This window comes from Tiliqua scincoides, chromosome 4 (assembly GCF_035046505.1).
Source record: "Tiliqua scincoides isolate rTilSci1 chromosome 4, rTilSci1.hap2, whole genome shotgun sequence".
Lineage (NCBI taxonomy): Eukaryota > Metazoa > Chordata > Lepidosauria > Squamata > Scincidae > Tiliqua > Tiliqua scincoides.
In genome coordinates this window covers 77,639,216-77,653,525 of record NC_089824.1, presented here as the reverse complement: position 1 = coordinate 77,653,525, position 14,310 = coordinate 77,639,216, and positions in this window count along the sequence as shown.

The following is a 14,310-nucleotide window of genomic DNA, read 5'->3' as shown; positions in this document are numbered from 1 at the left end:
GCCCTAGTTGCATAACCAACAGGGAGACAAGTATGGACCAAAATATCCCACCTATGTGGGACTGTGAGGACTGGAGATGTTCCAGCAAACATCCCTTAGGGTCAATTTGAATATCATATGCACAAACTGTGTTTGCTTATGTGTATCCTGCTCTAATCCTTCTGACCTTTCTTATTTGGGTCTAAAACAGGCAGGGCAAACTCTCAATAGCTGTTTTTAAACAATTAGACAATAAACCCCACTTGGGTCCCTGTCAGTCATTTTTTGGTTTTATTTTAATAGACCAGGGACGTACTTGGCATAGGACAGCAGATAGGTTGTGCAACTGAAAAACAAGAGAGACTATTTTTTCTTTTTCTATTTTAAAATATGTTGATGTTCCCAGGACAATTGGAAAAATTCTAACCTTATCAGTCAAAGATGTAAAAATAGGCTTGTCCTCTTCCTTGAAGTCAGCACCAGCTTTTTAATAGCTATCCATCTATTATACTAAATGGATAGCTATATGAAAGCTTTTTCTTGCAATAAGTTTTCAACAGAAACGAATTAGCCACTTGAGATCTTTATAGTCCAGGCCCTATCAATTGGCTGTACTGGGGAGGTAATTCAAAGAACCTTCTGTTCCTTTTCAGAAATTTTATTTTCTGTCTCTTTTGAAAAACATCTTTGTTTCCTTTTTTTCCCCTCTTCCCCCCACCACCATTCCATGAATTTCTTCTGACCTTTTGTTCAAATAAAGCAAAATGGTCTGAATGACTTTAATTAGCAAATGTGTAGTTAAAATAAGCAGGAGGACAAAAAAAATGTGGGTTTGGTAATCAGGTTAAATAGTTGCTGTAGTAATTAACACCCATTGTCCCAACTAGACACCTTCTGTATTGTTTCAGAATCATCTCCTGAAATATGGCAATCAGAGACCTTCTTTTGTTGCTGAGAGCAGGTTTGTTTTAGTGCTGGAACAAAAGGCTGCCTGGTTTTGTTTCTGCCTTTCCAGAAGCACCATAAACTCATGTTTTACCCATAAAATCATGTTTTCTCCCCTCAGCCACAAAGCTTCCTGGGTGACCTTGGGCCAGTCACTTTCTCTCAGCCTCACCTACCTCACAGGGTTGTTGTGAGGACAAGAAGGAGGGGAGGAGCAGCTGTGTAAACCGCCCTGAGCTCTTTGGAGGAAGGGCGGTATAAAAATGTGAATAAATAAAAATAAAAAATACTGTTTTCATTTTATTTTACAAGTGCCTTAATTTGTTCATTCATATGTTGTTAGATATCACCTAAAGGTGTGTACTTTGTGGTTGCAGAACAATTTTAAAATGCTTTGGGAGGCCAGGCCTCTCTTATATGCTATTGATACAAGGGTTTCTCCAACAAGAGCTAACCTTATCTTCAAGGACTGAATCTGGAGCCTTCTGTTCACTAAGTTGTGTGCTGCTACAGTCCCTTTCATGGCTTTCCAAGGGAACAGTGTCCCCAAGTATTGTGGTTTACTTTTTCATGCCAGGGTGAGTGGTAGCTATGCTTACAAAAATGGCCTTGCTTAAGTAGCTTTCAAAGGTTTTGACAAATTTCTGGAGGTTAGGTCTATCAATGGCTATTGAAGGCGTGATTGTTACAAATGGAACCTGTGCATTCAGAAGCGACGGGGACATAAAACAGGGGATAATTATCTGTATCATACAAAACTGTAGGTCACTGTGTACGTGTCTATCACAAGAAAAAGATCCAGAAGCCACTGGACAATTCTTTTATTGGAACCAACTGATAAGTAACAAGGTAGGAAGCAGCAAACATATTGTGCCATGAACGACTTAGGGCACAATCCTAACCCCTTATGTCAGTGCTTTCTAACACTGGCATAGCTGTGCCAATGGGATGTGTGCTGCATCCTGCAGTTGGGTGTCACTCACAGAGGCCTCCTCAAAGTAAGGGAATGTTTGTTCCCTTACCTCAGAGCTGCATTGCCCTTATGTCAGTGCTGGAAAGCACTGACATAAGGGGTTAGGATTGTGCCCTCAGGAGCTTTCATGGAAGATCTGGTTGGTCACTGCTGAAGATACCTCAATTCATCTCTTTATCCAACTTGTTTGCAAACCTGCCCCGTGTTTCTCATGTTTGACATTTTTTCTCCCTGACTTAAAAAAAGGGGGTGGGGGAGGAAGAAATAATTATAGTGCACAAAGAAAGCAAAAAAAACTGCCCAGCCCTGAGCTGCCTTCTTTAGCTAATCTATCTCTCTTTCATCTGTCAGTCTCTTGGCTTTAATGAGCCAAGCAATTACATTGTATAAGGAGCATGAGAAGGCTTCAGTGGTGGATTTCTTTCAGCGCAACTAATTCCACTACTTTTGCAGGTTTACTGAACCAGAAACACTGTAAATAGCTAAAAGGTTTTTAAAACCCCAACAAACAAACAGGTGAGACAATTGACAGGTTGAAAGGAGGACTTGGTGGTTGAACATCCCTAGAATGAGTTGCAGGCATCCTGGCTGGGAACACACCTTGGTGGCCAGGAGTTTCTCATTGATTATTGAACAGATATAGTATATGAATTCTTGCCTAAGCAATACACAGAAACCAGTATTGGCTTCCATGCCACGCTACTGATTCATGCCAGATAAACAATCTCTCTTATGGGAAAAGAGATCAATATGTTTTATTTTGGGGTTTATTACAGGAGCTATGTAATAGAAGGCCTGAAATTTAAGCTTCTGAATAAACACCAAGCAAACATGTAAACCTGAACTGAGTATATATCAAAAACAAACATAGAGAGGAGGAGAGTGCTGCACTAGAACATTGGAGAGAAAGAGGAGCAGAGGCTGACACATCATTGGGTAAGGGACAGCAGCATCTAACATGCTGCCGTAGGCATCTGGAAGTCTTGAAAATCAAAAAAGTTGATTTAAGTTTTTTTTAATGGAAAAATGATCCTTTCCATATGAAATGCATGTACATTACAAGATTTCAACAGCATACTCAAGGTTTATCATTGCATGAGTCTTATTTTCCAATATATAAAGGGCATCAATTTAAAGGAAATTCCCCCCACAGAGATGGTTAGTTAGGCAAGTGCTGCTATTTCATGAAGCTTGTTCCCTCATTCCTCACTTTGGAAATGTGATTTTTCTCTTCAGTATTTTGCTGTACAACTGGTATAGGAAAACAATTCTCTTTTAGTACTAGAGAGATTCTTTGTGCAGGTTAACCGCAACAAATAAAGTGTAAGACTACTGGTATTTTTGTAGATTTAGATTAGGAGTGTTAAACCTATTTCAGTCGCATTCATGGTGCCTGTTGATATCATTAAGCAGGAACTAATGTCATTAAGCAGGTGATGACCAGATATAAGCACTTTTTCTCACTTAGGAACTCATTAGCTGCAAATGAGTTGCAAATGAAGAGAAAAAGAGAGCCCTTTCAGCAGTGTCACTTTGCAGCTCAGTGCCTGAGAGGTGCTCTTCAAAGTGATGCCTCAGCAAGATTTATCTGCAAGTGAATATGTCCACCATGCAGGTCCAGCCCAAGGCAAAATGAGACCTGATGCCACCCCTCCAATGCCCTCACTGCTGCTCCTCTCACATGAAAGAGTAGGTGCACCCTGACAAAGGCTGGAACCCTGCTGAATCTTCTTGCTGCCTGAAGTCCGTTGGGTGGTGATGGGGGACAGGGCCTTTTAGGTTATACTGCACTGGACAAGGGATGTCCTCCCCAGAGAAACTCATTTGGTGCCAACCATTCCTTTTTCACACCAAAGGAATACTCTTATTTTTCTGAGCTTTTCAGCATGTTGTCTAGTTTATTCTTATACTTCTGCTGAATCTTACTAATATTGGACGCTGTTTTTGTGGCTTTATCATTTTCTGTTATGATATTTTTACTCCATGTGTTTGTTTAATGTGTACACTGCCCTGAGCACTAGGAGCTCTCTATGAATGTTGTGTGCTTAAGGGTGGCTTATAAATTGCTTAAATAAATACACAATTTAAAAAAAAATCAGCTACACACTGCAACAAAAATAAACCCGCAAGACTTTTTTTCCCCACTTCTAGTACCATTTGGTACTAGACCCTTGTAAGGTAGGAAAAAATATAAGGCTAAGAAACATTTTCCTGTCTCGTGGTGATCCTAGATGTCTCCTATTGTAACAGCTGCAGAAGATACTAAGGCAGGCCTGTGATAAGGTGTTTGTACAATGTAACAGCCCAATCCTAAGCTGCCTGGTGCACCAAAAATGGCTGCCACCACATCCAGCATGCTCCAGGCAGCCACCACCTCCTTCTCAGGGTAAACTGAGTAGCCCTGCAATGGGGCTTCTAGATTCTACAACAACCTGAAGGTCAGCGTAGAATTAAGAGCTTCCATGTTGGGCGGCCAGTGAAGCTCCACTGGTTCCGCCTCCCTCCTGCCCCGCTCCCTCCCCCAGAATGCCTCCTCCCTCCGCCTCCTCCCACCCCAGAACGCCTCCTTCCCATCTTCCCCCACACTCCCACCTAACTCTCCGCTGCTTGGCAGTCCGTGCAACACCAAGTGGCAGAATTCTGGTACTCTAATCCAGTGCCACCAACCCAGTGCCAGCGCTAACCCAGTGCTGGCCAGCACTGGGCTAGCAACGGCAGAACACAGGTGCTAGGGCCCGCGACAGTGCAATCCATAGGATTGGGCCCTCAATTGTTTTCCAAATCCCTGAGGCAATTTTTGTGGTATCTGTTTGTATCCAAATATACTTTCTGTCCTTTCAAGCTGGGAGCCTAACTTTTCCTGCCTTGTTTTAGGTAATTTCTACTCTTGAAGGCAAACATAGGAAGGTGGAACATGACAACAGTGTTCTTGTTGGTCTTTGAGCTCGCCGGACAGATACATACTACCCTAGGATTTTTCCTCTTTACTCATGGTTTCTGCTTCCTCTGTATCTGAGCTATGTAGGAAGAGAGCATGTTAAGAATGGGTCGCAGTCAGAGAGACCGGATGTAATAAGCGCAAGAGGAAAAGGAACCCCAAAATGTAGGGCATCCAAAACAAATATAGGACATGACAAATGAAAGCTAGAAACATTCATGTATTGATTTCATGTGGTTAATTTAAAGACTGTATTACTTATTAAATTTAAAACTATATTACACATAATTTACTCCATTGAATTTATCAATTACAAAAAGGCTATGTACTGCCTGTAGGAGCCTGCTCACAGGGAAAAGGAGGACATTTCAGTTCTTTTCCAGGACACAAGGGTTAAAAATAGGACATGTCCTGGAAAAAGAGGACATCTGGTCACCCTGCTTGCAGCAGGGAGAAAGGAGAGCTAGGGTTTAGTTGCTAGAGATCTCTGACTTCAAACTGTTTGTTTGCAGGCAACAAAACCTACTGCGTTTTATCCACTACTAAGCTTTACAAATGATGGTCTGAGACTCAGCAGTGTAGGACCTCACTGCAAAGTGCACCAATGACACAGATGATTAATTTAACCCATCCAGGCTAGGAAGTGAGGATGAGAAACGAAGCAAGTGGACAGAGACAGGACAAAAAAGCCGCAAGGCCCTATTCCCATTTAAAAGCCACTGTTTGGGCTATGATACAGAGAGGGGGATGGCGTTCTGTTCCCACATCCCTGTGAAGCAATGCCCTAGTTCAGTGGTTCTCACACATTTAGCACTAGGACTCACTTTTTAGAATGAGAATCTGTCAGGACCCACTGGAAGTGATGTCATGACCAGAAGTGACATCATCAAGCAGGAAAATTTTTCACAATCCTAGGCTGCAATCCTACCCACACTTACCTAGGATTAAGTCCCATTGACTACCATTGTTAAAAGAATATACATTGTAGCTTGTTAAAAGTACAGGTCTGTAACATTTCCCCAAATACAGTCACATTCCAAGGTAGCATCAAGTCTACTATATTTAAAATATTGAAATTAATGGGGACCCACCTGAAATTGGCTTGTGACCCACCTAGTGGGTCCAGACCCACAGTTTGAGAAACACTGCCCTAGTTGCTTGGAAGCAGCGCAAACTGCATTGGAAAGTGTCCTTTTAAGAAAGTGAGACCACTGGCACACCTACTGAGCACATGCTAAATAAATATATGAAAGGCCGTGATCCTAATCAAAGGCTTTCGGTTTAAGAGTGCTTCTAATAGATACTTCCATTTTTTGCAAAAATAAAAGACCCAAACTCCATCAACAGCTGATGGGGGCCCCAATCCTGACTAGATGTGTGGGGAGGGAAATGTTCATTCACCCCCTGAACTATTTTGAAACTGAAACATCTGGTTGGGATTGGCTGCTCCTTTTTTTTTTTTTTTGCAAAATCCATGTTTCCTGATGGATATATGCTTGAATTGCATGCCTAGTTTGACCCTAAGAAGTAAAACCAATTGAAGTCAGTGCAAATTACTTCCAAGTAAAATGTGGCACATATGTGATTAGCTGTCAGAATGTCTTCCGATTGCCACTTCTGGCTGCTTTGCTTTATAGGCCCACGCCACCAATGACAGATGAATAGTGTCAACCAAACAGCTGTTAGGCTGTGACTGGGAGTCTTGGCCTATATATTCTAAAATAAGAAAGGCTGTCTTCAGAAAAACCTCTATTGTTGTCTTTATTTTTTCTCGGAGGATTTGCCTTGTGTCCCTGCTGACCTGCTTTCTAGCCCAGGACGACCTCCAAAAATACATACTGGCACGAAAATGTGACATCAGAAACTGTTTGTGTTGCAGAGACAATAACAAGGTACATAAAACTGTAAGATATTTGAAACTCTGCTTCTGTTAGGATTTTTTTCCCCCCCAACGTTTTCCTTGAAACGTGCCAATAAAAGATAAAAGAAAATGTTCTTCTGTAGCATTTTATGCTGTTTATTAATAAATGGAATTTCCCTGTTGGACAAGTTGGTATGGGAACAAAGTCTACTGAATCAGATACATCTTTGCTGATGTATATGTTGTATATGCATATCAACTGCATTTCTAGAGTTGGTTAAAAGTCCACAGAATACAGAGTAGTATATATTGTATATATCTTTATACAGTATATATCTTTATATACAGGATGGGTGTGTCTGTGCATTAAGTGTGCACAGGAAAGTTTGTAGAATTGTTTATGCTAACTGATGCATTAGGACAGGAGGCCTTTAGCGTGGTGGTGGGGGAATTATTCATTGAGGTTCAGCTGGCATACAGATTAATGATCTGGCAATTAGGGGGAAATTATTTAATTGACATGGTGCCTAAAAATGGCCTTGTTTTTAAGTGAGTTAGGGCACAATCCTAACCCACTATCCAGCACTGACATAAGGGCAATGCACTTTGAAGAGGCCTCTGTGAGTGCCACCTAACTGCAGAATGCAGCATTCTGCATTCCCATTTGCACAGCTATTTCAGTGCTGGAAAGCTGGTTAGGATTTGGGTCTTAATTCACAAATGGTCCAATGGTATGCATGACAAATTGAAATAATAATAATAATAATAATAATAATAATAATAATAATAATAATACAGGTATTTATATACCACCTTTCTTGGTCTTTATTCAAGACTTTATTCAAGGCGGTTTACATAGGCAGGCTTATTTAAATCCCCGTAGGGATTTTTACAATTGATAGAAGGCTCTATCTTTCAAGAGCCACAACAATTCAGATGTTTTGTTCTGATCTGGCCTCCATCCTCCCACGCTCAGAGCAGATGGAAATAGCTCGGCTCAGCTTGTCAGCTGTCTCAAGGTGCCAGTGGCCTCGAACTGGCGACCTTCGGATGTTATCTTCAGGCAAATGGAGGCTCAACCCTCTAGACCAGACCTCCTGCTGAAATATATTCCAATAAATCAATCCCTCTAGACCAGACCTCCTCCTGAAATATATTCCAATAAATCAATCCCACATAGTAAGTTACTTCCTAGTTAAATGGGTTTAGGATTGCAGTCTGGCAGCAATCCTATGCATACTTATTTGGTTAGGCTTTTGAGAAAACTTGTATAGGTTTATGCTGTATTATTGCTATACTGCAGGAATTTTCAACTGTGTTTTGTTTTGTTTTTTGCAAGTACCAAGCATCTGATTACCACCTTTATAATACTAATTTCACCAGATATAGGTGTTGTGCACAAAGGTGGGAGGCTTCCCTTTTATTGCCCTGCAATAACAAAGAGGCTTTTCCAGGTGCTGCTGCTTGATTCCCCTTCTTCAGAACCCCCCTGCATGGCCAGAACATACCGCCCTATGCTCTAGATTCAAATAACTTATGGTGGAATTTCCAAGGCAGCCATAGTTTTCCCTGTACTGAAGGGGGTCAAAAGGTGAGCAGTCAGTCAGAGACCTTGTCATGAGCAAGCACTACTCTCCTGCAAAAAAAAAAAAAAAATCCTCAGACAACTTTCGCTGAAACAACATCTGAATCTGTCTTGAATGCTGTGGCTGACCCTGCATATTCTGTGGCTCCCCTTAGAGCTGTCGGTGGTCCTGACTTTTGGTACCTGCAAGAACTTCTACAACATTGGAGGCCTGGTTCACCTGAACTCCCACTGTTTCTTCAGTCCTAGAGACCACTTGCAAATGAACCCAGACCAGGATGCCTTCTTGATCAACCTGTGTTTCTTTTGATGGGCCAGACTTTTAAAGTAGAGTACAGAAGACAAACTACAGCTCTCTTTGCCTAATTTCTGTCCCTGACAAGTTGGGGAAAAGCCTGTTGGGAACTCTAATGGACCCACAGTCAGTGTCTTGCCTGGATAATTCCTGATGCCACTCCTGTTTATGGGATAAGCAGGTGGCTCCTCTTATGGATCAACAGCTAGGTAAAGAAAAGGAAGCAGAGGGCAGGAATAAATTGGTAGTTTCTTAAGTGGCAGGATGGAAAATATGGGGTCCCTCAAAGGTCTATATTAGAACCAGGTGCACTAAACTTTTCATAAGTGATTTGGAGCAAAGAGTGAACAATAAAAAACCCATCTTGTGGTTTGTAGAGCTAGAATTTGCTCTCATCTCTCTGACATGGCTTTCATTCCACACCCAATGTCCTGACTTGTGTTCTACTATATTTGTGAAATGAATTCTGCCATCTTCTTCACCCCTATTATGTGTAGGTGGCCACAAGATATAGTCCAAGGAACAATAACCTTCCACTTGGCTCAGTGTAACTGGAAATATTTGTGTTGGTTGTATGTTGCCCTGGCAACAAGCCTCTGGGTAAGGAGTGAGGGAAGCTACACATGACCATCTTGCTGAGGCTTGTACAACTGAAGGGTCAAGACCTCTTCCAAAGAACAATCTGAAGTGTATTCACTTGAGATGGTGGTGATCTTGAGAAAGATTCTGCCCACACTAATGGGAAAAACTTCCCAACTGGCACCCAGATCATTTACATCTAATTTAACTACTGTTTCCTAATACTAAAGTAAATTTGAGTTTATTCTCCTTTCATTTAATTAGATTTCTTCCCAAAACTTTACTTTAGTTGAAGATAAAAGGGAGTGGAGACACCTATACTACTTAAAGGGATCTCCCTTTTCTTGTATATTGAAGAAGTGCTCTGATACGGCTTGGAATATGGAAATGATTGGACCCATCAACATTGCAAGTTAAAATGTGGATCGAATTCAGTCCAAAACTTGCAGTATTTTAGCCAGGATTTAAAAAAATTTGTTCGTGCGTGCATGTGTCCAAAGCACACACTGAAAGTTCAGGCTATTATGTAATTGCTTGGGCTATGTCACTGGTCGTGGTTTTGTGAAATATGCCATTTGCTGTCAGGACAATTAGCCTAACACTTTTTAGAATTCCAGACAAACAATTTGTTTTGTTACAAATGTAATACAAATTATTTACTCAGGGCCAGCTTTAAGCCAATTGGGACCTGCGCTGGGGTAATCCACTCTAGTCTTGTATGCAATTTTATATTAAAATGTGCTTAGATTCATTTGGTCCATTAACTCACATGCACTTTTTAAGTGCACATTTTATTTGCCTTCCATTCTACCACAGAGATACAAAGTTGCTAATAAATTTTATTTCTGTTTCTAAGATTCAATAGACCTTGGCTGCAAATCTGGGGACCTGCAAAAAAAATGCTTTGAATTGGGCCCTGTAGCTCCTGACCCCGAATGTATAACATTATAAAACTGGCACACAGGAGACAATTTTGATTCTTCTTCCCTGGCACTTGAAGATGCCTCCCTCACTAATTCCTTCTGATCATATTTTTCTTCTGTTTCTGCTGCTCAGTTAGTGATGGATTTGGCTCTTAATACTTGCTACTAAGCATTCTTTACACTTAGACTCTTTGGCCTTTGTGTCTACCCGGTTTTGCTTTGTTTACTTTCTTGTTGCCCTACAGCAGCATGTTCTTTCTTGTTCCATTTTCCCCTGCTGCTCCTGAGCTGCTAGGCAATACTAGAAAGAGGAGTCTGCAGCTAGAACAGTAGTTGAATAAATGGGAGAAAGGTAGGGTGCCCTTAACAAAATTCACACATCTTGTTCCTGATTCCCTTCAATTTTAGCCAAATCATGGTTCCATGTAAAAACAGTCACTAAAGAGGACAGAGAAGCTGAGATTAGGGCTTCCCAAGCCCCCCTGCTGCTTCAGGAGGCATGTCAAATGCTGGCCCCCTTACGTGATGATATGCAGTCGCTTCTCCCACTCTCCAGTTCTCTAGTTCAGCACCCTCCTCCCCCAAACAGGTCCTCTTCCTCTCTGCCCCGACTTCTTTTTCCAGTCCAGAGAGTGGAAGGAGAAGGAGGGGCAGTTGAGACAAGTAGGTGGAAGGAGATGGACACCCAGTCTTGATACCTGAAGTAACTCTGTTGACCTCATGGATGGGCTAGCCCAGGCAAAAATAGTTGGGTTCCATCACTCCCCCATAATTCAAATATTTAGCTAGAACAAGTGTTCCCTTTTCCTTCATAGGTTTTAAGGGTATCTTTGGTTGTGATGTTATAATGGGGAAGTGTCCAAAGGAAACATGAATAAAACATTCAAATTGTGTTGTAATAGGCTTTCAGAAGTATTCCGTAAGATATTGAACATTAACTTGTAGTCAGTGCCTTTGTGTCAGCTTTGAAGGTTGCTCTGCTGATATGATCACTGTATGATTACAGTAATCCTCTTGAAATACTGACAGTCTTTGGGGGTTTAGCTGAAACCAGCCCAGTTTTAGTTGCCCATTGCAGAGGGCCCTTCCCTTCCTCCTTGTGGCTCCAGTCAGACTATGAATTCTGTCCTCCATATCCCATGATGACCTCAATAAAACTGTAACAAGTAGTATCAGTGGTTGCCCTATTGTTAAGTGCCAGTAATTGAAGCTGAAAGGAGAAGCTGCCAACAGTCAAGGAGAGTGGGGAATTTCTGACGGTGGAGTCAACGGCCACATAGTAGACAATGACATTGATACAATTCGTGCCATAAGGAATGCTGATTCAGATATTGTACATATTTGCTTTGCAAACAGCTGATGTTTCACTGCTTTTGATAAGGCGGTAACTGCAATAACTGATTTATGTCCTATTACTAGCCAAACTGCCTAGACGTGTGTCTTTATTATTGTTCTGGTTGGTGCTTCAATTGTCTCAATGAGAGTAAAAGAATGGCAATGCTTTTGTTGGTTTCTGGTCTCGGGGGATGTGTGAGGATGGAGCATACGCTGGAATGCATTCTTACTGATGTTATCAGGGTGTTCTATCCTGAAGTCTTCACAGGAGTTTCCTGTCAAGGGCATGGCACAGCCCTAAGATTCACAAATGGTGCTAAAGAGACCTTTTGAACCAACACATGTGATATAGGAATTGGAAGCAAGAAATTGTAGAATCAGTATGTCCTAAACCAGCAATTTTCAACCTTTTTCATCTCATAGTACACTGACAAGGCACTAAAATTGTCAAGGCACACCATCAGTTATTTGATAATTGCCAAGGCACACCATGCTGCCAGTGGGGGGCTCACATCCCCATTGGCCCTACTAATAAATGACCTTCCCCCAAATTCCTGTGGCACAACTGTGGACCACTCACGGCACACCAGTGTTCCATGGCACAGTGGTTGAAAATGGCTGTCCTAAACATTGGGGATGGTTCATTTGATGGTTCATTGCAAATGTGGGAAACTAAAATGTCATTTTTGGCTTCCCTTGCAGCACAGTGCTACACATGTTAACTCAGAAGGAAGTCCCACTGTTCAATGAGGCTTACTCCTGGGAAAGTATGTATGGAATTGCAGCCAATCTAGGATTGGGATGTTTCAATCTGTCTAGAATTGAGCCATCATGTGCAGGGTTTTACAACAGCGGAATGCAGTTCCGCAGTTGTAAAATGGCCAACGGAGCACTGGATCCTATTCTCTGTCTCAGGCTTCACAGCCCAATATGGAGGTACTCTCATCTTTGCTGACAAAATAGCTGGCACAGACTTGAGAAGCCCTATTGCGGGGCTTGGAGCTTTCCTTGAGGAAAAAGGATGAAAGTTCCCTTCCCCTGAGGAGACATCTGCTAGCCCCAGTGGGGCCGCTGGATATAGCAGTAACTATTTTGGCACCACTGCATCCAGTGCTGTCACTAAATATAGGATTGGGCTGCCTGGCAGTTGTGTTTTCTTTTTCTGGTTATTTGGTCATAACTTCTGATACAATACAGATAATTCAACATGGTTTGTTTCATTACAGTCTGCATGAAGTACCTTTCCAATACATATATGGAAGATATATAACAGATCTTCCAAAATTTTGGCCTCTAGGGTGGTCAGCACACATGTCCCGCACCCCCTAGTGTTGTCAATGTTGTTATACCACTTTATGAAATCTTGGAGGTGCATCTGAGATGTATCATCAGAACTCCCACCTCTAAAGCTGATCTGTTATGAAGAGAGGTTTGGATGACCATGACTTTTAAAAAAAACACAACTTACTATGTATTTCTTTTAGAAATATCATCATTAACATTGCCATTGCTATTTTAAACCAAGAAGAAAACATACATTGTGATGAGCTGAAATCTGTCATTTGTGAGGAACTTTAATCTAGATTGCAGTCAGATTCTGGGGTGTGGTAAATGCCTTGATTCACGTCAATGGCCTTCTGTGATGGGGGACAATACTATTGTTCTACATTAGGCCAGAAAAGAATCTGTTCTGTGTGATAACATGAACCAGTAGCAAGTGTTTTGCTTCACTTCAGTTGCAATTAGCTTTGCCTGAAAGGATTTATTAGACTTGTAAATGACTGTATTTGTGTACTTGAATGATTTAATTAATTTTGCATCTGAAGGCAGACTTCATCCACTTATAAGAGATGTCATACTTTCTGAACGCAGGTCAGTGATTGGATTTTAATTTTAAGCTGGATTTGATGTGTGTGATTCAACTGGAACAATTACCTTACAAAATTCAGTATTAGCCCCCATTGGGGAAACGCATATTTTTTTCCCATGATGCTTTCAGTTGTATTGGGAAAATGTACAGAGAGTCTCTCTGTCACAGATTAATTATATGCATTCAATGCTGCTTTCAAAAATGAATGGTACTGGCTCTTCTCCAATTTGTAATTTATATAGCTGATTTCTCTTCTTCAGCAGCTGTTGGTATATTCATTGCTACTTCTAATTTCATGCAGGGAATTAAAGGACCAGTTTACACATGCAGGCATGTTAAAGTTTTATCTGTGGTTGATCTGTGACTGCTCATCCCACATGTATAAACTTTGAAGACATCAAAAGATGAATATGGTTGTGTTCCTCAAGAGATGAATATGTGGTCTGTCTCCTGCCATCCTTTGTAGTGGTGGGAAGGGACTCTGTTTTGGGCCCCTTCCTCCTGCTTGACAGAGCCATCTCATAGGTGACAAAATTAGCCAGATTAGGAGAATGGAAGAAAGGGTGGCGGCCTGAGGAGTGGTATCAAGAACTATGGGGAAAATTATGTAAAAAGGTCTATGTCCTTGAGTGTCTTTGTGTGTGAAGTAGTGGGGAGCGTACAGAGGTACAGGGTGCAAACACTGTGAGCATTGTTAATTCTACTGCTAAAATGTCCCTAAATGTTCCTTGACCCTCAGTGCAAGATGACAAGCAGCCCAATTTTAACTGGCCTAGTGGGGGTGGAATGAGCACTGTCACAGATCTGCCAGATAGCAGGTTGTGGCAATGCAGAGGCTCATGGTGCTGGTGGGAAGGCCTGAGATGGCCTGCTGGTGTCAGTAGGTTACCAGCGTGCACCAGAGTTGGTAGGCTCCGAGCAGGCTGGCAGAACAGGAGTGGGGAGGGGATATAACAGGTGGGGAGGGGTTGGTTTGGTCTGGGATGAGGGCAGGATTGGCAACAGAGGACTCTATCATATCCTCTCC